The sequence below is a fragment of the Equus quagga genome, chromosome 3 (assembly GCF_021613505.1).
Source record: "Equus quagga isolate Etosha38 chromosome 3, UCLA_HA_Equagga_1.0, whole genome shotgun sequence".
Taxonomy (NCBI): domain Eukaryota; kingdom Metazoa; phylum Chordata; class Mammalia; order Perissodactyla; family Equidae; genus Equus; species Equus quagga.
The window spans coordinates 116,664,923-116,691,419 of NC_060269.1; the positions used below are offsets into that span (position 1 = coordinate 116,664,923).

The window sequence follows — 26,497 nt, forward strand, 5'->3', positions numbered from 1 at the left end:
TATTTAGCTCTGATCAAGATAATCAAGACAATAGGGTGAATAGTCATTTCTCTGGTCCTCAATTCATATTCATTCGGACAGAAATAATGAAATACAATCTCAACTTGTTAAACAGCTTATTAAAAATTCAAAATGAAAATGAAACCAATGGAGTTCATTCCCTTTCCAACTTAAATACTACAAATGTTTCACAACAAATCTCTACCTCAGCATTCCCTTTAATTATGATAATTATTATATACTGATATTCTATGTTAGCAAATATTTAGCAAGCGAATCCTCTATAGACTAATGACAGACAATAAAATCACTTTATGACATCATCGCCACTCTTCCAATATATAACTTTTCCGTATACTGACTGGTTTTTCACACAATTTACCCCCATGACTCACATGTACTTAATATGTTTCTCTACTATTAACTATAAAACTCATTTTAAAAAGTGCAAGATACATGAGCGAGCCTCAAAAACATGCTCAGTGAAAGAAGACAGACACAAAAAAACACATATTGTATGATTCCATTTATATGAAACGTCTAGAAAAGAACATGGAGCAGAAAGTAGATTAGTTATTGCTTAGAGATGGAGGTAGGAATGGGGAAAAGGTTCCTCTTCAGGGTGATATAAAAGTTCTAAAATTACATGGTGGTGTTGGTTGTAGTAACAGTGTCACGATTGTAAATACACTGAATTCATCAAAATATACACTTAATTTTATGGTACATAAATTACATAGCTACAGGTAAATTTTATAGTATGTAAATTATATCCTGATAAAGCTGTCTATGAAAAAGTTGTAAGGTGCTTTTAGCATATTTAAAAATATAGAAACTACTATAAGGTAAATGAATAAAACATCAACAATTCAAAATCAATTAAACTAAAACATCATCATTTCTCCTATATTCAATGAATGGTAGTTTTCCTGTTTTTGTCAATGGCAATATAATTCTCTCAGTTACAAAAGCTAAAAACTTAACAGTAATTTTGGGTTCCTTCATCTTTTTTATTTCCTACCCTCATCAATAATCTGTCACTAAGTCCTACTGATTCTACACATATAAACTACATTTCCCCCCACTATTCCCATATTTAATACTCTAACTGGCAATAGAGAATGCTCCTTCCTTCCACTAACAGATAGAAGTTAATGTAGCAACCTGTCCATTCCTAGAGTGATGAAAAGGGGGAGACTGATTCAATAACTCCTGCTTATGCCATCTTCGATCACTCTATTCTCTTATTTTGGTGCCCTATCACTACCCCCAAGACTAAAAATGGAGGGCTTTGGCCCTTACAGTATTGGCACAAAATTATTCTTCAATCAGAAAACCTTCAACTGAGGTTTCAAAGTGCTTCTCAACTGGCCAGAGGACACATGAGTTGGGTTGTAGCATATAACTGGATCCTCCTTTAGCAAGACCTAGGTGTGTTGGTCCCTGAATTTTAAAGAAAATTCCAAGTAAAAATATTTGCAATAACTACATATATCATCTCCTTTGCTCATTTCTTAAAAACACATAGACCTCTTCAAAATAACTATTTTGCCTACTAAAACCATTTTTTTCACTCTGACACTTTTGAATTTCTTGTATAATAATATATGGTTTAATCAAGAGGGACTTAGTTCTGATGGATGCAGCCAGTTTATTGATGGCTAATGCAACTTACAACAGGTTGAGTTTTGTTAAGTTTTTACTTGCCAAGAAAACTTGAAAGATATTACTTCATTACTCTATTTCTGCTAAAATTAAGTCACAGAGGTCCAGTGGGGTGCTGAGACTCCATCCCTGCCCAGCAATAATGAGGCAGAGACATTTGGAAGTGGGACAACTCCTCTCTCTTTTCCTTACCCTCCATGTGTCAGTAGGGCTCAGTAGGGAGCTGATCTTACACCCCATCCATCTGGAAGGAGGTAGTGTGAGGCAGTGCTCTACTTTTGCCAAGGTGGTATCAGCAGGGCCTGGCTGAACATCCACCCCTATCCAGGCCCATCCACTTACACCTAAACAAGGTGACTAACTGCCTACTAAAAAAGAAGAAATATGATTATGAGTCTCACAACATGACACCTAGAATGTCCAAGATACAAGTGGAACTCACTCATCATACCAAGCACACAGTTAAAGGAGGGAGAAAGAACAGAAAGGAAATTGAGTCACATTGAAAACAAACAAAAAAAATGGCAGACATAAATCCAACCACACCAATAATTACATTAAATGTGAATGGACTAAGCATCCTACTCAAAAGACAGAGATGGTCAGACTGAATTAAAAAAAACAAGACCCAACCATATGTTGTCTACAAAAGAAACAGCTTAGATTCAAAGTCACAAATAGGTTGAAAATAAAAGGACAGGAAAAGATACACTATGCAAATAGTAACCATAAGAGAGCTGGAGTTTAAGAAATATTACTAGAGACAAACAAAACATATCAATACATCAGGAAGATATAAAAATTAAATGTAAATATACCTAATAACAGTAGTAAAACTGAAAGAAAAAAGAGATAATTGAGAAATTTTGTTTGGTGTTTTCAATAGCCCCCACTCAATAACTGAAAAAAGAACTACATGCAGAATCGGTAAGGATATAGAAGACTTGAATAACATTATCAATCAGCTTTACTTAATTGACATTTACGAGACACTCCACCCAACAATAACAAGATATACATTCTTTTTACGCACACACAGAACATTCTCCAGGACAGATCATCATCTAGACCACAAAAAAGCCTTTCTGAATGTAAAAGAATTAAAATTCTCCAAAGTCTGTTCAACCACAATAGAATTAAATTAGAAACGAACAACAAAAAAATTTAGTAAATCCCAAATATTTGGAAATTAAACATACTTACAAATAACCACAGGTGAAAGGATATCACAAGAGAAATTAGAAAATATCTTGAACTGAATAAAAGCAAAAATATAACATAACCACTAATTACATGATGAAGCTAACAAAGTACTCAGAGGAAAATTTATAATTTTAAACACATATTAGGAAAGAAAATCAATCTCAGCATAAAAATTATAAAACAAGAAGAGTAATTAAACCCAAGGCAGTCAGAAGGAAGGAGATTTTAAATATTGGTAGAAATCAATGAAACAGAAAAACAATAGAGAAAAAAATCAAAGTTCATTCTTTCAAAAAATTAAAAAACTGATAAATCTTTAGCTTTACCTAGAAAAAAGACAGAAAAAATGAAATACCAAAATCAGAAATAAAGGGTGAACATTGCTACAAACATTAACAATATTAAAAGGATTATAAGAGAACATTATCAACAACTTTATGCCAACAAAATAGATAACTTAGGTAAGATAGACAAATTCCTAGAAAGATATAAGTTACCAAACGGGACTCAAGAAGAAACAGATAATCTGAAGAGATTTACTAAGAAGAAATTGAATCAGTAATTAGAAATCTTCCTACAAAGAAAAGCCCAGACCCAAAAGTCTTAACTTATTAATTTTATCAATACTAAGGGGAAAAAAAACACCAATCCTACACAAACTCTCACAAAAATAGCTCGAATGGTGAATGACTGAATGCTTCTTCTAAGACTGAGAACAAAGTTAAGGATGTAGACGCTCATCATTTCTATTCAATGCTGTACTAGAATCAGTGCAAAAAGGCAAGAAAAAGAAATCAAAGGCATCCATTTGGAAAGACAGAAGTAAAAGCGTCTTTATTCACAGACAACATGATCCCATATATAGAAAATCCTTTGTAGGAATCTACAAAAAACAATAAACACAACAAAAAACCAACTAGAATTAATAAATGTGTTTAGCAAGGTCACAAGATATTGACAGGCAAAAACACAACTGTATTTCTATATATTATCAATGAACAATTTGAATATGAAATAAATACAATTCCATTCACAACAGCATCAAAAAGAAAACACTTACAAATAAATTTAACAAACGAAGTACAAGAGTTGTACACTGGCAACAATAAAGCACTGCTGAGAGAAATTAAAGATAAACAGAGAGATGTACCATGTTCATAGATCTCAGGACTCAATACTGTCAAGATGTCAATTCTTCCTAAGTTATCTACAGAATCAACATAATCCCTAAAAAATCTCAGCAGTCATTTTTATAGAAATTGACAAGCTGATTCTAAAAGTTATATGAAAATACAAAGCACAAAGAATGGTCAAAACAATTTTGAAAAAGACAAAATCTTTTTTTTTTTAATTTGAAAAGCTCTGGTCTTGCTCCCTTCCAATCCATTCCATATACTACAGCCAAATTGTTTTCTAAAATATGAATCTGACTTTATTAATATTCATCTGCTAAAAAGTCTGTGCCAGTTTCCTTTTGTCCTTAGGAGAGAGTATTTTCCAAAAACTGGCCCCCACGGCCCTTGAGATGTGAGCAATGATCTAACTATTGCAGTATTTTTTTTCAGCTACATTTCTCACCCTCCTCCATCATCCAAATCTAAATAACAGCCATATGGTACTAATTTCTATTCCTGGAAAGCCCAACACTTGCTTTTAGTTCATTTGTGCATGCTGTTCCCCTTGCCTGAAACAAGCTCAATTCCACTTCTCGCTTACCTCAACGTCCCCTTGCCCAACTTCAGCTCTCATTCCTACTTTCTACTGAGCTTCAGCTTAAATGTCATTTCTTCAAGGAAAGCTCCCTTGAACACTTCTCAGAAGGTTATATTAGGTGCCCCACTACGTATTACATGGTAAAACAAAGTGTTTTAACAAAGCATCTTTGCAGTCACTTAGATATGTGCCATCAAAAAGGAAATTCCATCTCTAACCCTCATTCTAATTACAGGAGACTTACTTTATATTTTATTCATTTTTGTCCTGTTTGAAGTTTTTGAGTTGGTATTTATAGGTTGAAAAGAGATTTAAAAAAAATGTGTTAAAGGCAATAAAAATGCTACAATATGGATGAACCTCAAAAACATTATGCTAAGTAAAAGAAGCCAGCCACAAAAGACCACACATTGTATGACACCATTTATATGGAATGTCTAGAATAGGCAAATCCATGAGACAGAAAGTGGATCAGTGGTTGCCTAGGGACGGGAGAGGGGGCGGGGAGAAGAGGAATAGGAAGTGACTGCTAATGGGTATACAAGGTTTCTTTAGGGGATGTTGAAAACATTCTAAAACAAGATTATGATGATGGTTCTAGTATTCTGTAAATATACTAGAAATCACTAAATACTACAAAGCATCGTACAAACAGGTGGATTTTATGCTATGTAAATTATACCTCAAAAAAGCTGTTTAAAAAAGCTGTTAGAAATAAACTAGTCTTTCAAGATATCACTTTTTCCCTTAGAACAATCATTACCAAGGAATTAACACCATTAAATATAATTATGTATACTGTTAAATACTGAGAGAACTAGTAGAAAGGTAATTAAGAGTATGAATATTATGAAACTGACAATAAGAAGTCATATTGTGACCTATATGTCACACACGCCTATATAAAATGATTGGTGATAAAAACTAAGAATATAACTTTATTATTTTTTTAAAAGTGTAACAACTTTCAGTAATATAGAAATGCATAAATGTAAGGGGTGATGATAATTTCCCTCACCCCACCAATTCTATCCTCCAAAGTTATTTATAGTTCCAAGTATGTCTCTCCTGACTTTTCTATGCATCCACATATAGTAGAGATATAATTAAACGAATGGAGATAGGAAAGGAGACTGGAGTCACTTTGCTGAATTTCTGGTAACCATAGTAATCACTTTTCATATTGTAGTCAGCAGAAAGTAGTCTAGTGAAGCTAATAACAACAAAGATTTAACTTAAGGAAAAATAAAGATATATTAAAATTGTTATTGAAATAAATTTCTTTAGACTAGTATGCAAACTTTACAGGCCAAGGAAAATAATCAAATTTTAATACCTCAAAATCGTCCTTTTCTATCTATTTATTGAGTTAGGCATATTCAAGGCAAAAGAACAGAGCCTCTGTCTTCACAAAGTTCAATACATAATCCCCGGCATATTGACTGACATTTAGAGATGATCAAATATTTGCATCTGAATGAACACTGAATAAAACCACCATATTTACAATGTTTAAAAATGCACATAAAAAAGATAAAGGAAACAACATACCAAAGTAAATAATATCAAAGTGACCATTTTGAGATTGTAATTGTTTCTATTTTTATAATTTTATGTTTTTTAAAAGCTTTAGCTAATAAAAGTATCTTTGGTTTCACCCACAACTAAATATAATTCAATAATTCTAAACTATTAGGATACATTGCTTTATAATGATTTAACAAGCTTGCTTTTTTTTTTTTTTTTTTGAGGAAGATTAGCCTTGAGCTAACATCTGCCGCCAATCCTCCTCTTTTTGCTGAGGAAGACTGGCCCTGAGCTAACATCTGTGTCCATCTTCCTCTACTTTATATGTGGGACACCTGCCACAGCGTGGCTTGATAATAAGCAGTGTGTAGGCCCGGGAACCCTGGGCCGCCGAAGCGGAATGTGTGAACTTAACCACTATGCCACCAGGCTGACCCCTAACAAGCTTTCTTAGATGATGTGGCAATAATAATAAACATTATTATTATTATTTATATTTTATCAAGTGCTTATTACATACCAGGCATGTTTCAGTACTTTAAATATACTAACTCCTTCAATCTTCACAACAAATCTGTGAGATAGGTACTATTAATAATCCCTGTTACAGATGAGGTCACTGAGGCACACTGAGATAAATGACTCGTCCAAGGTAGCAGAGCTATTGCGTGGCAAAACCAGGACCGCTCCAGAACCTGTGCTCTTAACTATTATACTTTACTGTCTAATACCATTGTTAAAAAAGAATGCAAAAGATCCTTAAGTTAAAGACTTCAATATAGTAATCATCTAACAGCCTCTTGCTGTTCTGCTCTCTTCTCGTAAACCCTACCAACCATAAAACATAAAGTTGTAATTTATCCTGCTATTATAATAAAAAATCACAACTCAATTGAAGAAAAATATCTTTGGTTCAAATTTCTTGAAATTTTAGATTGATCATCATGCCATTTACTATTATATTTGGCCCACTAGGTGACTTAAAAGCATATGATATTTATATCAAGAAATAAATCTTTCTGGTTTTTAAAGGATCATCACCAGTATTACCAATAATAATGGTAATTACTAACAAAGTGAATTCATGAATAAAGTCTTAGAAGAGAACAATTTACAAGCACGGAGGTGACATTAGCTGCAGGGTAGGATACATATACAAACAGCAGGTACGACAGTAGAACACATGATGAACCAAAAAACAGGGCAGAGCAAGCAGAGCAGACTGAAGAAAAGCTTTAAAGCAGTGAATCCCAAACTTTTAACAGTGATAGTCTACTCTTTCATTTTCATTTCATGACTCTCTTGATTTTCATTCTGGTATGGCATGGGTTTGTTAATTTTAAGAAAATAAAAATAATTTTTATATTCCCTGGGATGCCACAAAACTGAGGTTGGAAATTACTTCTTTAAAAAGAGAAACTTCTAGGGGGCTGGCCCCGTGGCCAAGTGGTTAAGTTCGTGCGCTCCGCTGCAGGCGGCCCAGTGTTTCGTTGGTTCGAATCCTGGGCGCGGACATGACACTGCTCATCAAACCACGCTGAGGCGGCGTCCCACATACCACAACTAGAAGGACCCACAACGAAGAATATACAACTATGTACCGGGGGGGGGGGGGCTTTGGGGAGAAAAAGGAAAAAATAAAATCTTTAAAAAAGAATAAATAAATAAAATAAAAAAAATAAAAAAAAGAGAAACTTCTAGTGTTGAGGCATAGCCATGAGGCATAACAAAAAAACAGTTGCAATAAGACTGAATGAGAGCACAACAATCAGAAACTGAGTTCTTTCTGAGAAAAGACATCAGGAAGAATGTCTCAAACTACATCAGATGCTGCAAATTGTGGCAACCGCTGCAAAGCAAGAGACAGTCTTTATGTATACTGATTAGTACACATCTTTCCAGCCACAACCGCATAAATAGATAGCAAAATTTTTTAGTCCACAGAAAAAATACATGGGTATATGTATATACATATATATATATATACACATACAGATATATGTGTTACATATATATGAAATGTGTGTGTAATTCACACTGATTCTTTTAGAGTACCTTGCTCATCAATAGCTAACTTTATCTGTGAAATGCCTTAAACAAGATCTTAATTGTAGAAACCATGGTACCTATAGCTAAAAAGTCATAAGTTTTAGCAAATGATACATCCTTCAATTCGCAAATAATAATAATGCATACTATAATGACTTTTAATAGTTTGTCAACTAACGTTAGGTTTTTAAAAATTAATATACTTTTCTTATTGTTGAGAAGGTTTCTACAAAATTCTGAGAAAAGGTATGAGAGCATAAAGTTAGAATCCACAGCACACTGATAACAAAGGTTTATTAATACAATAAAGATTAAGCAACTGTCCTCTCAGAGAATTTCTATTTGCAGTATTCCTACAGAATCTAAAATTGGTTTCTTGAATTAGTATAATATTACAATATTTTATCCACTTTGTGAAAATATGAACCAAATAAGAATAGGAAAATATGAATCAAATAAGAAAAATATAAACCAAATATATTTAAGTACATATATTTGTAAATATATGTGCTTAACCTCAACAATAGATCAGCCTAAAATATCAGGTTATTGAAGTGCTACAGAAAATTTGGCAATATTTTTACATTATACACCAGAGGAGGAAGTAAGAGAGAATGGTACCCTGTACTCTGCTTATAGAACTAAAGTTAATGTTAAGAAGACCAGTCCAGACATTCTCTTCTTTTTTTCTTTTGAGTTTCATAGAAAGAAAGATAAGAGTGGGTATGCGAGGATTCCTGAAGTGCCCTGTATACTGAGGGGGTCAGAATGCATAAAATACATTTAGGGAGAGGGAGGGATAATACTTTTAGAACTGGCATTGTCCTAGAGAGAAAACTTAATCTAGCCCTCCATTGTTAGTTTGCAGTTGCATGTATATATACAATTTATATATAATTATATAACTGTCTCTCATATGGGACTCCAAGCATCTCAAGGGCAGAAATAAGAATATTTCACCTGATCTCTTATGCCCCATTCTCACCCCCAAAGAAAACTGTCTGGCACATAGGAGAAAACGAATATAATGACAAAGAATTCATAATAGAGCACTGCATTTTTTCCTGAAAAATTAACCATGGAAATTCTACAGTTATTCTTGATTGTACCATCTGGTTACTCCAGTTGTAAGATTAGCAGAACTAAATTTTTCCTATTTTAAGTCACAGCCATTCCACCTTATTCATTCCTTTCAAAATACCCATAACAACTAACCAGAATCTCTCCCAAGTGACAGTAATCAAATTATCTCCGTGTCTTTAAGAGGCTAAATTTAACCTATTCTCCAGTCTCTTAACTTTCTCCCCTTTCCCATCAGTTTTTTCCACATAACTTAGTAAAGTTTAATTACCAAAGCTAGAAGTGATGACACGAGGGTTTGAAAACACAGTATAAATGTAAAAACTGAGCTCTTCTATTTCTTCACACACTTTTTATATCACATGATTTTTGTTATTTTATCAGCTGCTCCCTCACAAGATACAACTATTTATTTGTTCCTACTATTTTATTCTATGTTTATCAGAAACTTTTATAATTTGAAGGGTTTTTTTTGTTTCATCATAACCAACTATCACTTTTTGGACATACATGATTTTCTAATAGTTCTAGCCCTAATCTTTCTCCTGGGTGTTAGTCACAGAGCTCTAACCGCTTACTACACATATCCCCCCCAAAATCAAATATTCCCAAACAGACCTAAAATGACACCATTGTTTTCTCCAGTCAACAAATGAAAATTTTTACGCTAACCTTGACTGTTTTCTCTCTCCATGTATTCAGTCAACATATTCTATTAACTCATTAATGCCCTCAAATCCATCCGTTCCTTTTCATTTCCGCTGACCTCACTCTAGTTTAGACCCTCATCTCACACAACACAGGCTATTATTACAATACTCTCTACTGGTTTCCCATTACCTACCAGACTCGCATCCCTCCAATCCATCCACCAGCCCCTATCACTCAGCTCTCTAAGACACAGATCAGTGTAACGTTGTTTCACAGCTCAAAAACCTTCCCACTGGATACAGTCCCCAGCTTAATTTTCAAGATCCTGTGTTACCGAATCCAAAACTTTGTCCTTTGATCCTCTCTCCCAAGCACTTCAGGAAAAAAATCCTCTTGTCTAGTCAAACTGACCAAATAAATGTTCACTCCATGCGTTATAGACAGTTAAACCACAGATGCCTTTGTTCATAAGTTCTTTTTACTACCGGGGGAGAAAAAAGAATTTCCTTTCCATTTTCCTTGTCTAACTCAAGCCTTACTTCAAGACCAATTCAAGACTTAGCTTTTTCACGAGGCTTTCCAATTGCCACAGTTCTTATGATTACTCCTTATTATCTTAACATAATGCTCTGCTCACAGTAGGTACTCAATAAATGTTTGATGATTACTCCTAGAGTGACCGTTCATCTCAATCTGCCCAGGGAAGTCCTAATTTAAGTCTATTGTTTTGGCATCCCAGCACTCCCTTGATTTGCAAACTGTCCAAGTTTGTACAAATAAATTACACAATCACTTTAGTTTTCCCTAATTTTCAGAACATTACTATTTTATAACTTAGGAATATAAGTGGAGCAAAGTTACTAGAATATGATACTAATTCCTGCAATATAGCACTAAATATTTCTGGTTAGGCTGACACCATACCTTAAGTATGCTTTAAAGCAATACTTGTCTCCAGTGGACATCTGGCAATGCCTGGAGACATTTTTGTTTGGCCAGGGATGCTGCTAGACATCCTACAATACACAGGACAGCACCCAAAATGTCAATATCCTCATAGAAGAGAGTTAAGATCAAAATGATATTTTTAAACAATGTGGATGTTTTATAAAAGGAACTAAATAAATCTGATCTTTAATCATTTACCTTGATATGATGATTTTCATGTAATTAAAGTAGTTAGGATGAAATGGAAAGAATATCACTATCGACTCAACATTTTGGTCTGAATTCCAGTTTTGCCATGTGCTTCTGGGCACAAGAGGTATGCAAAGCTCAGAGGCTCAGTTTTCTAGCCCTAAAAGGTAGCTGTGTCTTCTGTTCCCATCTACATACTGCCACACTAATCTTTCCAAAACACCATTTTGTTAAGAATATTCCAACACTCAAAAAATCTCCTCCTAGATTTCAGAGGCCATCCACAGTACGGTCCCCTACCCAATCATTCAACTTTATTTCTCACTTGTTTCCCAACAAACTTTACCTAAGCATCTTCATAGGCTCTCTCTTTACCCTACTCAAATGCAGCACTGATTCTTTTCCCTGCACTCTTTGATTCTGACAGAACAGGAAGAAATACCCTTCCATCTGTACCTAAATCCTAAGTCCCAGCTCTCAAATTCAAGAACATATAAACCTTTCTTCCATGGACTCATTATTGGTTTCAGAGAGAACCGAATTCTGTTTATTCTGTCTCCAAACTCTAAGCACCCTGAAAGCTCAATAGCAAGCTCCACACAGTCATTTAAACAAATATTCATATAGCAGCCACCATTGGCCAAGTATGGTGCTACAGAGGAATTCAAAGCTGAATTAAGACAAAAACTAGAACATCGTAACTCACATAGTGCTGGTTGTTAGCCTCTGTCATTCATAGACTGTACTATCATCAAGACCTACAGTGCCTGCTCATCAAGTTCCAAACCTCCAGATCCAGGTTTCAAAGATTCACCAGTTTTTTGGATTTTGTTTTTTAATCCTCTCCAGATCAGCCCTGGCTAAGAATAACCAGTAGCAAACAAGAATTTCACTATGACAAGTCAACAGCAAAACCCATTATGTCCCTCTTAGAGGGTAAATCAGTCAGTCCACTCAAAAGTTATTCATATCCTGAGCCATCCCTGATGGCCTAGAGGTTATAGTTCCACGTGCTCCACTTCAGCAGCCTGGGTTTAGTTCCCGGGTGTGGAACCACATCACTCATTTGTCAGCAGTCATACTGTGGCAGCAGCTCACACAGAACTAACAACTATGTACTGGGGCTTTGGGCGGAGGGGGAAGAGCTGGGTGGGGGAGAAACGGACAACAGCTGTTAGCTTAGGGTGAATCTTCCCCTGTAAAAAAAAAAAGAAAAGAAAGAAAGAAGGAAAAAGATGAAGAAAAAAAGATATTCATATGCTAAAAATACTAAATTAAAGACATACAATCTAATCTCAATATAATTTTAAAATATAGTGCTAATTAGGCACTAAATGCATATTTAAAAACTTTCTTACTAATTTGAAAGCATCTATTAAATCCCATTCTTCAAGCTTATCAGACTCACAGGTCACTTACATACTTAGCCTGGCCCAGCCCTGCTTCTTATTCACACCTTCCAAATAAAACAACCCTTAACAGCCACACATGGTTAACTACTCTTTTTTACTCTCTCACAGAGAGATGAGTCGAAGCTCTTGAATGGAGGAGTGGAGGGCTGTGTATGGGAGGGGTTTCTTTCTAGTAAACTGTAGGAGTGGGAGATGGTTTGATTCACCTCTATGAAATCTAAACTTGTAATTTTTTTTTTTTATTAAAGATTGGCACCTGGGCTAACAACTGTTGCCAATCTTCCTTTTTTTTTTTTTTTCTGCTTTATCTCCCCAAACCCCCCCTGTACACAGTTGCATATCTTAGTTGCATGTCTTTCTAGTTGTGGGATGTGGGATGCCACCTCAACGTGGCCTGACAAGCGGTGCCATGTCTGCTCCCAGGATCCGAACCCTGGGCCACCACAGCAGAGCGCACGAACTTAACCACTTGGCCATGGAGCCGGCCCCTAAACTTCTAATTTTTAACTAAACACTACCTTCCTCTTCATCTTATCTTTCCAAATATTTTCACAAACTTCATATCAGATATTATAGCACTGCATTATCTTGCTTCTATTATTTCTCACATTTCAAAGCGATGCAATCGCTTTTTCTTTTCCTTCTTACAGTCCTTTAACACGCTTAAGACATTTCAATTTTATTCCAGAATTTGAGCCTTTTCCAAGATCAAAGCAAACTGTATGTTTTGCATTTTTTGAGCCACACCTAGTTTAAAGACCTAGTTTAAAAGCCTTCCTCTTAAATAAGCTAGTTTGTTCCTGAAGGTGTCCATTTCCACCATACTTTAGATTCCCAAATGAAAGCTCCCAGAGGATGTGATTTTGAGTAAACGGAACAGGAAAAATAAGAACTTAGATTACTGAAAGCCTTAAAACGTACATGCTTTTACAAGTTCACTTTTGCTACTAAACTAACACCACAAGAGTCAACGTGTTTTGTGCTCTGGCTAGTACAAGCACTTACTGTAAGGAACAGTACATTATTGTAACTCAACCCATTTACATTAAGACACTATTTACTATCCAAATTGTCTCCTTTTAAAAAAGTCATGTCAAAATCAAACTAATTTACAGATACAGTTATAGATATGTTCCTGGCAGAAAGGCAAGGAAGCAGGGGTCTGGGTAAGTGGAGGAAGAAGGGAAGGAACTCTTTTGGGCTACTAGGGCATCAGCACCAGGTTCCCTGGGAAGTCTGACATAGGGGTTTGTGCGCAGGGTAGTTCCAAAGACGGGACTGAGGAGAGCAAGCACATCAGTGATCCAGAAGGCTCACAGGATGTAAGTTACACAGCTTTAGGGTTTCTTATCTGATATTCCTGGAAAATAAAGAAGTTTTGGGGTCTCCCCCACAAAAACAGACAATTTAGGTAAATCTGATAAACTTGGTGATATTTATATTTGTGGAATTTCATTTTTAAAATGCAAAATTAAAAACAATAGATAGGATCATACACATCAGCTGACTTGGGCTCCAGTTTTATCAAACATGCATGTCTAAACTTACTAGAACCAAAATTTCTCCATCTGTGACATATAATCTTACACCACCAAGTAACAAGAAAAACATCAACGGCTTTTTAATGTATCATGTTATAGTATGATCCCTACCCATGTGACCAAAGAATAACGAAACTGATTTAAATCAATAGGATGTTTTTTAATTACAAAAGCAATCTGTGTTCATAAGTGGAAATTTAGAAATCACAAAAAGTACAAAAAAGTTTAAAACAAGGTGCATCTGTTATCCTATCAAAGATAGAGACATCACTATTTTGATTAATTTTAAAACTGACTTTTAAAATCAGACACTGTATCTAGACAGTATTTTCTTAATTCATCATGGGAAAGTACAGATTCAATACTGCCATTATGGAGAATATGTGTGAAATTCCTCATCTGTAACTGGCATAAGGGTCATGCAAATCATGCAAGAAATTTGGTCTTGTAATTTTATAGCTTCACCTCATTTCAACCTAACATTATTGACAACAAGATTGATTTAATTTAATTTAATGTAACTGAACTCTTACTAGATACAAGATACTGAAAGTCTATTCAGACACCAAAGTTAAATATGATACTGCCCCCTGCTTAAATTGCTCACAATCTAGACAGACCAAAGTACAAGGCTGTCATGTTACACACACTCTAAAAAGGATATATAAACAGTGCTACGTAACGTTGAAGAGGAAGGAAACCAAGTGGGAAATTTAGAATTTCACGAAAGAGAGAAAAAAGGTACTCTATGCAGAATGAACATCAAAAGCTAACAGGCATGAATGTTCATGATGTTTTCTGGCAATAGCAAGTAAATCTAGGAAAAAGGTAAATTGAAGTTGGACTGCTGAGGACTTTAAATATCTTGCTAATCCATTTTTGTTCACTAGGCATAATAATGACTTTTAATAGTTTTCAAAACTCAAACCTCAAGAGGAAAAGAATTTGCCGTTGCTGAGGATATTCAAAAAATCGTACCATGGATTTAGAAAAGAAACATCCATGATGCTTCCATTGCTAAAAAATCTCTCCCACATTTATGCTTAACACTTTGTCTTGAAGGTATCTTACACTCCCAAATAGACTGTAATATTTTAATCACAGAAACACAGAGTTTAAAAGACACTTAGAAGTAAACTAATTCAACTTTTTACCTCTTTGTAACATCTCTTGCCACAGGACCATTCAGTAGTCCTTACTGCTGAAGATTACTTATAACACTTTTTAAAGGGGGTCCATACCATCTAGGAATAGCTCTATTAGAAAATTCTTGGGGCTGGCCTGGTTGCGTGGTGGTTAAGTTCACGTGCTCCATTTTGGCAGCCCGGGGTTCATGGGTTCAGATGCCGGCCGTGGACCTACACACCACTTATCAAGCCATGCTGTGGCAGCGTCCCACATACAAAGTGGAGGAGGATTGGCACAGATGTTAGCTCAGGGACAATCTTCCTCACCAAAAAAAAAGGAAAAAAGAAAAAAGAAAATTCTTCATTATATTAAATAAAAATTTGCCTCCCTGATATCTATTGTTCTAGTAATGATCTCCAGAATTATACAGAATAAGTCTAATAAACCTTATTATAGTACTTCAAATATTTAAAAAGTATTCTCAAAGCTAAATATCTACAGGTTAAATAAATCAAGATCAAACGTTTTATTTAGGCATGATTTTCAGGCTTGCTATGAATCTCAATTCATTCACTATATCAGCTATGTGATTTTGAGTTTAGTTTCCTTACCTGTAAAATGGGGATAACATAACACATGCTACAACATGGATGAACTTTGAAGACACAATGCCAAAGGAAATGAACCAGACACAAAAGGACAAATACTGTATTATTCTACTTACATGAGGTATCTAGAATGGTCAAATCTGTAGACACAGAAAGTAGAATGGTGGTTGCCAGGGGCTAAGGACAGGGAGAACAGGAGAATGAGAAGTTACTGTTACACAGTTTTAATTTGGAAAGATAAAAAGTTCCAGAGATGGATGGTGGTGATAACTGCACAACAATGTAAATGTACTTAATATGCCACTGAACTGTACACTCAAAAAATGGTTAAAATGGTAAATTTTTTGTTTTGTATATTTTACCACGTAAAAAAATGGGGATAACAATAGCTATAACTCAAAATTGTGCAGATTAAATGATTTAACATGCACAAAATGGCTTATACAATACTGAGCATACAGAATGTGCACCAACAATAGTGATTATAATATACTTTATGAACCATGTGGCCCTTCTGGGCCAAATTCCATTTTTTAAGAAAGCAAGGACCTGCATTATCATGTCTTTCAGTGTTTCCAATATTGCACAGCTCACACATAGGAGCTTTAAGTATTTGTTAGATTAATGAAAAAAATTTAAAGCCGTGTTAGAATTACTTGAGAAAACACTGCTAAGAAGAGAACAAAATGCTCACCCAGATGTATAACATCTGATTTATTTAAAACACTCACACCTTCCTTTAAGGTAACATCTCCTTGTACAGAACAATCTAGTAAACAAAACTTCAAGATGTTAATCAGTGAGTGACTTCCAAAATATTCAGATAAGTGGTGATAATTACACAAATTAAACTGCTTTATTAACCTAGGCTTATCATATTAAATTATGGCTAATTCTACGAATAGCCCCCTACAAAAAGCATACATAAAACAGAGGTCATGTAATAAAGACTATGCTCAGAAGAGAAAGGCTATGAGTAAAAAAACACAGTAAGTAAAAACCACATACCTATCTAGTTGGGGAAGTTTATCAATAAAATTTATTGATAAGAAGTCAGTTTGAGTTTAAAGTATCTTCAAAAATTTGAGAAAACTGATTTAAAGTAAAATGGATTTAACAGAATATGAGAAACTTATATTTCCAATCTCAAAAATTTTTAAGAAACCATCTGCCTCAGCCAGCTTGAATATTAAACAGCTTAAAAACAAGAGGAATGAGCACCTAATCTGCAAGTCCATTTCTAATTTCATTTTCTATGATTTTATATTCTGCAAAAGTTCCTAGAGGCCCTACAAAGAGCCTGACAAGTCATATCAATTTTCCCTAACATCTCTATTCTCAATCTATTGTCTCCACTACAGATATACGGGGTTTATGCCAGCAATAATGGATCTCTCAAAGGTAAGAAAAAGGGGAAAAAATAAAACAAACTGCTGGATATTAACAATTAATTTTAACTAGCAAATACTGATTAGATAATGCAGTCTTTATGAATATATATGCAACAGTAAACTTTCATCTATATCAGTGCAGAGTAGATGAATAAACAATCTAAAACTCATTTAAAAAGTATTTCACACATACACTCCCCTTTTGCCCACATGTAAATTTCTCTTCGATTAGTACAATTAACAGTAGGGATGGAGACAACAATCTTATGAGACTTAAAGAGATGGAGAAGTCAGCTCCTAACCCTTTACCTCAACAACAAATATTTTAAATAGTAATATAAAGACTTTTATGTATTATATGCATTTGTTCATTCTTTTATATGAGGCCTTTGAGAAATTCCAATGAAAACCATTAATAAAGGATCCTTTCTTTGAGACCCAAGACTGTTCCCTTCCTCAGGAAAGAAACATTTTAGATAAATTTAATGAAGAAAACGTAGACTTAGGGAAAATTAGACTAAAATTACTTTGTTCTACAAAAACGTAGGAGTCGGGGCAGGCCTGGTGGCGCAGCAGTTAAGTTCACACGTTCTGCTTCTCGGTGGCCCGGAGTTCACTGGTTTGGATCCTGGGTGCAGACATGGCACTGCTTGGCACGCCATGCTGTGGTAGGCATCCCACATATAAAGCAGAGGAAGATGAGCATGATGTTAGCTCAGGGCCAGGCTTCCTCAGCAAAAAAGAGGACGACTGGCAATAGTTAGCTCAGGGCTAATCTTCCTCAAAAAAAAAAAGAAGAAGAAGTAGGAGCCTGAGAGTACAAATTCATGGGTCAAAGTACAGAGACACTAAAACCAAATTTAACTAAAAATCTTAAATAATTATAAATGTGAAAATAAGGATGATATTATGGAAGTGGATTACAGGCCAAAAGGCCAAGGGAAGATATGAATAATAAAATTCTAATTCTAGTGCAAGGATATAACAGTGATATGGACTTGGAGTAGTCAGACATCGCCTGAAAGCTTCACCCTACACACAGCAGAACACTCAAGAAATTCTTGATTCACCCCAACAATTTAATTTCTCAAAAGGCTAGGGAAGAAAGAAGAACTGAACCTGTTTTGACCATCATCAACAAATTAACTGGTGATATAAAAATGATCAAAATGCTGGAAGCAGCCAATTTCATCTTAGAGTTTATAACAGAATAGAAAGAAAATGCTAAACATAGATGTGCAAACCAAGTTTTAGAAAATTTGATCTAGGGGCCGGCCCAGTGGTGCAGCAGTTAAGTGGGCACGTTCTGCTTCGGCGGCCCAGGGTCCCCCAGTTCAGATCCTGGATGCGGACATGGCACCGCGTGGCAAGCCATGGTGTGGTAGGCATCCCACATATAAAGTAGAGGAAGAGGGGCACAGATGTTAGCTCAGGGCCAGTCTTCCTCAGCAAAAAGAGGATGAGATTGGCAGCAGATGTTAGCTCAGGGCTAATCTTCTTCTTCAAAAAAAAATAAAGTAAAAAAGAAAATTTGATCTAAAAACATCCAGAACACATTTGATAATATTAAAGATTTTTAATTGGGAGGTGAAATTGGTATAATGATTACGTTTAAAAAGTGTCCTCTCTCCCCCCAAGATATAACGAAAAGGACATTCATAGACCAACAGAGAACATTCACACAACAGATGTCTGAGAGATCCATACATCTGAAGGTGGAGGTGCTGGACACCCCCAGGAGGAAGTGGTAGGAGGTAAGGGGATCTCCTCTCCCTCCCCAGCAGCAACCTAGGGCACAGGAACACGTACAGCCCTGAAAAGGGGGTGGGGGGCGGAAGGGCAGCTCACTGCAGGAATGCCTTTGCTCTCTGAGTTGCCTCCCAGCACTGGGAAAGCTGCAGACAGAGGAGGCTAAGCAATTGTGAGGGGTGTCATCATAAAGCCAGCACCGGAGGAGAGCACACAGTGAGGGCAGGGTGAGAATGTCCCAGGGATTATGCATGCAAAAGAAAGCACCCCTCCCCTCACCTGGCACACCACCTCAGCCAGTCAGCCAGGGCGAGGGACCACCACCAAAGTGCATGCATTTGTAAAGAAGCAGTGTGAGCAGGCAATCACAGACAGGTCCTGTCAGCACAGATTCCAAAGGACAGGCACAGATGCCAGGGATGGCAACAAGCTCTGAATACACAGCTCCTGACCCTCCCCAGTGGGGGCAAGCGGAATCTGCAAACAGATACTATCACTATGCAAAGGCACAAATCCACCCCATCAAATAGTATGAAAAAAATATATTAATACTCCAGACAAGAAGGGAAATGACAAGCAGAAATCAATCCTGAAGCCACATAAATTTACAATCTAAATGTCAGAGAATTCAAAATAACTATCATTAAAAAAACTCAGCAAGATACAAGAAAACTCAGAAACACGATTCAATGGAATCAGGAATAAAATTAATGAACAGAGGGAATTCTTCACAAGAGATTGAAACTATAAAGAAAAGCCAATCAGAAATGTTGGAGATGAAAAACCACAATGGATGAAATAAACAAAAATCTGGAGTCCTTGAATAATAGAGCTGATATCATGGAGGACAGAATTAGCAATTTGGGGGACAAAAATATGGAACTGCTTCAGATGGAGGAGGAGAACTAAGACTAAAAAGAAATGAAGAAATTCTCCAAGAAATATCCAATTCAATTAGGGAATGCAATATAAGGATTATAGGTATTCCAGAGAGAGAAGACAGGGAGGAAGGAGCAGAAAGCTTGTTCAAAGAAATAATAGATGAGGAAGGAGCTGGAATTACAAGTAAAAGAAGCTAACATAACTCCTAATTACATCAGTGTAAAAAGACCTTCTCCAAGGCATATACTGGTAAAATTGGCAGAACTCAATGACAAAGAAAAAATATTAAGGGCAGCAATGCAGAAGAAAAGAACTTACAAAGGAACCCCTATCAGGCTTTCAGCAGATGTCTCAGCAGAAACTTCACAGGCTAGGAGAGAGTGGAATGATATATTAAAAATTCTGAAAGACAAAAATTTTCAGCCAAGAATACTCTATCCAGCAAAAATATCCTTTAGATATGATGGAGAAATAAAAACTTTCCCAGATAAACAAAAGCTGAGGGAGTTCATTGCCATGAGACCCCCCCCCCCATAAGAAATGACCAAGAAGGCCCTTATACCTGAAAAAAGAGGGAGATTCACAAAGCCTTGAGCAAGGAGATAAATAGGCAGACAAAATCAGAAAATTGCAGCTATCAGAACAGGTTAACAAACAATTATAACACTAAAGATAAAGGAAGGGAAAACATCAAAAATAACTACAAGCTTGTCATTTTAACCACAAATTTGCAACACAAAACAGACTAAGGTGTGACAACAATCACTTAGAAGGGGAAGAGGAAAGAGACAGAACCTGCTTAAACTAAGAAAATAAGAGGCTATCAGAAAATGGACTATCTATAAGACTTTTTACACAAACCTCACAAAAACACTAAACAAATAATCAGAACAAGGACACAAACGATAAATAAAGAGAAAACGAGAAAACCAACATAGAGAACTACCAAACTGAATTGGCAGTCCTAAATACATGGGATGAGAAACAAGGGAAATACAGAACAACTGGAAAACAAGTGATAAAAGGGCAGCATTAAGCCCTCATATATCAATAATCACTGTAAATGTAGATGGACTGAATTCTCCAATCAAAAGACAGAATGGCTGGATAGATTAAAAAACAAGACCCAACAGTATGCTACCTCCAGGAAACACATCTCAGCTCTAAAGACAAACACAGCTTCAGAGCGAAGGGATGGAAGATGATACTCAAGCGAATGGCAAACAAAAGCAGGTGTTGCCATACTTATATCAGAGAAAGTAGACTTCAAGATAAAAAAGGTAGGGGCCGCTGGCCCCACAGCCAAGTGGTTAAGTTTGTGCGCTCCGCTGTGGCACCCAGGGTTTCGCCAGTTTGGATCCTGGGTGCAGACATGGCACCATTCATCAGGCCATGTTGAGGTGGCATCCCACACACCACAACTAGAAGGACCTCCAACTAAGACATACAACTATGTACCAGCAGAGATTTGGGGAGATAAACCAGAAAAAAAAAAAAAAAAAGATTGGCAACAGTTGTTAGCTCAGGTGCCAACCTTTTTAAAAACAAAAGAAAAAAGGCAATGAGAGACAAAGAGGGGCAGTGTATAATGATAAAAGGAACACTCCACCAAGAAGACATTGACACTTATAAATATATATGCACCCAAGACAGGAGCACCAAAGTACATAAAGCAACTCTTAACAAATATACAAGGAAATATTAACAGCAACACAATAACAGTAGAGGTTCTTAAGACCCCACTTACATCAATGGAGAGATCAACCAGACAGAAAGTCAACAAGGAAATAGTGGAATTAAATGAAAAACTAGACCACATGGACTTAACAGATTTATAGGACACTCCATCCAAAAACAGCAGAATACACATTCTTCTCAAGTGTACATGGAATATTCCCAAAGATAGACCATATGTTGGGTAACAAGGCAAGCCTCAATAAATTTAAGAAGACTGAAATCATATCAAGCATCTTTTCTGACCATAATACTATGAAACTAGAAATCAACTACAACAAAAAAGTTGGGAAAGTGACAAATATATGGAGACTAAACAACATGGTACTGAACAACCAATGGATCACTGAAGACATTAAAGGAGAAATTAAAAAATATCTCTAGACAAATGAAAATACACCATATCAACTCATACGGGATGCAGCAAAAGCAGTCCTAAGAGGGAAATTCACAGTAATATAAGGCCACCTTAACAAACAAGAAAAATCTCAAATAAGTAATCTTAAACCACACCTAACAGAACTAGAAAAAGAAGAACAAAGACCAAAGTCAGCAGAAGGAGGGAAATAATAAAAATTAGAGCAGAAATAAGTGAAATTGAAACAAACAAACAAAAAAGCCCAGTAGAAAGGATCAACAAAACTAAGAGCTGGTTCTTTGAGAAGATAAACAACATTGACAAACCCTTAGCCAGACTCACTAAGAAAAGAAGAGAGAAGGCTCAAATAAATAAAATTAGAAATTAAGAGGAGAAATTACAACAGCTACCATAGAAATACAAAGGATTTCAAATTTTCAAATACCATGAAAAACTATATGCCTACAAATTGGACAATCTAGAAGAAATAAATAAATTCTTAGGCTCACACAACCTCCCAAAACTGAATCAAGAAGAAACAGAGAATCTGAATAGACCAATCACAAGAAATTGAAACAGTAATCAGAAACCTCCAAAAAAATAAAAGTCTAGGACCAAATGGCTTCTCTGGAGAATTCTACCAAACATTCAAAGAAGATTTAATACCTATCCTTCTCAAACTATTCCAAAAAATTGAAGAAGACAGAACACTTCCTAACTCATTTTACAAGACCAACATCACCCTGATCCCAAAGCCCGACGAGGGCAACACAAAGAAGGAAAATTACAGGCCAATACTGCTGATGAACAGAGATGCAAAAATCCTCAACAAAATACTGGCATACCGAACACAGCAATACATTAAAAGGATCACACATCATATCAAGTGGGACTTATACCAGGGACACAGGGATGGTTCAACATCTGCAAATCAATCAATGTGATGTGCATTAACAAAATGAGGAATAAAAACCACATGATGATCTCGATCGATGCAGAGAAAGCAATCATCAAGATTCAGCATCCATTTATGATAAAAACTCTCAATAAAATGGGTATAGAAGGAAAGTACCTCAACATAATAAAGGCCATACACAACCAGTGTCTTGTGCCATACACAAAAATTAACTCAAAATGGATCAAAGACTTGAAGGTAAGACGTTAAAGCATAAAACTCCTGGAAGAAAACACAGGCAGTACACTCTTTGACATCAGTCTTAGAAAGATCTTTTTGACTACCATGTCTACTCGCACAAGGGAAACAAAAGAAAAAAGTAAATAAATGGGACTTCATTAGACTAAAGAGCTTCTACAAGGCAAAAGAAATCAAGATCAAAACGTAAAGACAACCCACCAACTGGGAGAAAATATTTGCAAATCACATATCTGACAAGGGGTTAATCTCCAAAATAAAGAAAGAATTCATACAACTCAACAAAAAAACAAAGAACCCAATCAAAAAATGGGCAGAGGATCTGAACATTTTTTCAAAGAAGATAGACAGATGGCCAACAGGCACATGAAAAGATGTTCAACATCACTAATCATCAGGAAAATGCAAATCCAAACTACACTGAGATATCACCTAACAGTATAAATCTTTTAAGAATAACATAAAAAATACAGATAATTAGAATTAGGTAAGGGTTGAAAATTTTTAAATATAAAGTCAGGCTAATTAGGTTCCAATCCTAGCTCAGCCATATACTTGAGTGACTATGAGCAAGTTATTTAACCTAAACTTTAATTTCCCCATCTTTAAAATGGGGTTAATAACAGTTTGATCATATTGGGTTATTAGGAAGATAACACTTTATATAAAGTGCTTAGTATCTGTCACATGTTAATGCAATAAATAATTGTTAGCTATTATTAAAAATAAAAGAGCAATAAAAATCAAATTGAGGGGGCCGGCCCCGTGGCCAAGTGGTTAAGTTCTTGCGCTCTGCTTTGGCGGCCCAGGGTTTCGCCAGTTCAGATCCTGGGCGCAGACACGGCACCACTCATCAGGCCATGGTGAGGCAGCCTCCCACATGCCACAACTAGGAGGACCCACAACTAAAACATACAACTATGTACTGGGGGGATTTGGAGAGAAAAAGGAGAAAAAGAAAAAAAGAAGATTGGCAACAGTTGTTAGCTCAGGTGCTAATCTTAAAAAAAAAAAAAAAAAATCACGTTGAGCGGCCAGCCTAGTGGCACAGTAGTTAAGTTCACTCACTCTGCTTCGGTGGTCTGGGGTTTGTGGGTTCAGATCCCAGGTGCAGACCTACACACTGCTCATGAAGCCATGCTGTGGCAGCATACCACACACAAAATAGAGGAAGACGCACAGATGTTAGCTCAGCAACAATCTTCCTCAAGCAAAAAGAGGAAGATTGGTAACAGATATTAGCTCATGGTCAATCTTCTTTACCAAAAAAAAAAAAAAAAATCACATTAAGGGATGTCCACTTTCACCATTTGTACCCAACATTATATTAGATATGCTAGCCAGGGCAATTAGGCAAGAAGTTGAAACAAAAAGCATCCAAGGGGCTGACCCAGTGGTGTAGTGGTTAAATTCGCACGTTCCACTTCAGCGGCCTGGGGTTCGCCAGTTCAGATCCTGGGTGTGGATCTAGGCACTGCTTGTCAAGCCACACTGTGGCAGGCATCCCACATATAACATAGAGGAAGCTGGGCACGGATGTTAGCTCAGGGTCAGTCTTCCTCAGCAAAAAGAGGAGGATTGGTGGCAGATGTTAGCTCAGGGCTAATCTTCCTCAAAATTAATTAATTAAACAGTTAATTAATTAATTAAACATTTGGGGCTGGCCCCATGGCTGAGTGGTTAACATTGGCGTGCTCCGCTTCTGTGGCCCAGGTTCATGGGTTCAGATCCCAGGCACAGACCCACACACCACTCATCAGTCATGCTGTGGAGGCATCCCATGTACAAAATAGAGGAAGACTGGCACAGATGTTAGCTCAGAGCTAATCTTCCTCAAGCAAAAAGGGGAAGATTGGCAATGGATGTTAGCTCAGGGTGAGTCTTCCTCACCAGAAAAAAAGAAAAAAAAAGACATTCAGATGGGAAGGAATAAGTAGAATTTTCTCTATTAGCAGATGACAGGATCTTATATATAAAAGAATCCCAAGGAATCCACATACACACAAATCTATCACAGCTAATAAATGACCTAAGCAACACTGCAGGATACAAAGATATCAATATACAAAACACAACTGCATTACACAATAGGAATGAACAATCCAAAAGTGAAATTAAGAAAAACAATTCCATTTACAATGGCATCAAAAAAGAATAAAATACCTAGGAATAAAATTTTAAAAAGAAATGCAAGACTCAAACACTGAAAATTATAAAACATAGTTGAAAGAAATTAAAGAAGACCTAAGTGAATGGAAAGACATCCAATTTCCACGGATTGAAAGAATCAATATTGTTAAGATGCCTCAAGCAATCTACAGATTCAATATAAGCTCTACCAAAACTCTAGCTGCCTCTTTTTGACGAAATTTACAAGCTGATTTTAAAACTCATATGGAAATACAAGGGACCTTGAAAAACCAAAACAATCTTGAAAAAGAACAAAATTGTAGGACTCACACGTTCCAATTTCAAAACTTTCTAAAAAGCTACAGTAATCACAACTGTGCAGTACCGGCATAAGGATAGTCATCAATAAATGGAACAGAATTGAGAGTCCTGAAATAAACCCATACATTTATGGGCAACTGATTTTCAGCAAGGGTGCCAAGACAATTTAATGGGGTCAGAAAAGTCTTTTCAACAAATGGTATGGGGAGAACTGGATATCCACATGCAAAAAGAATGAAGTTGGACCCCCTACCTCACACTATATAAAAACTCAAAAAGGATCAAAAGAAATGTCAGCAAGGATGTGGAAAAACTGAAGCCCTTGTATAATGCTGGTCAGAATGTAAAACAGTGCAGCTGCTGTGGAAAACAGTATTGTGGCTCCTCAAAAAATTAAACATAGAATTACCATTTGATCTGGCAATTCCACTTCTGGGTATATACCCCAAAGAAGTGAAAGCGAGCACTTGAACAGATATTCGTACACCCATGTTCATAGCAGCATTATTCACAATAGCCAAGAGGTATCAACAGATGTATGGATAAAGAAAATGTGGTATATACATACAATGGAATATTATCCAGCCTTAAAAAAGAAGGAAACCATGGCATATGCTACAACATGGATGAATCTTGAGGACATTACGCCAAGTAAAATAAGCTAGTCATAAAAAGACAAATACTATAATGATTCCACTTATGAGGTATCTAAAGTAGTTAAACTTATAGAAACAAAGTGGAATGGTAGTTGCCAGAGGCTGGGAGAAGGGGAGGTAAAGAGTCACTGTTCTGTGGGTACAGAGTTTCAGTCACGCAGGATGGGAAGATTCTGGGGATCTGCTGCACAACATGTGCATGTGGTTGACGATATTGAACCGTACACTTAGAAACTGTTGAGAGGCTGAATTTTCCATGTGTTTTGGGGTTTTTTTGTCACATGCACAAAAAAGCATATACATATAAATTCCATATTTAAATATGAACATCATATACTCATCATACAAGCTTAGGTTTGGGATAGAAAGATTTAAGTGCTGTTTTCTCTTGCCCATTGAGAATTATGAG

General features: G+C 36.1%; 1 protein-coding gene across 2 annotated transcripts in view; it reads right to left on the reverse strand.

Annotated features, from left to right (window-relative positions):
* LOC124237205 (SLAIN motif-containing protein 2) overlaps positions 1 to 26,497 on the reverse strand; it is an 84,242-nt gene that overhangs the window by 50,989 nt on the left and 6,756 nt on the right. The gene's annotated exons all lie outside the window — the stretch shown is intronic.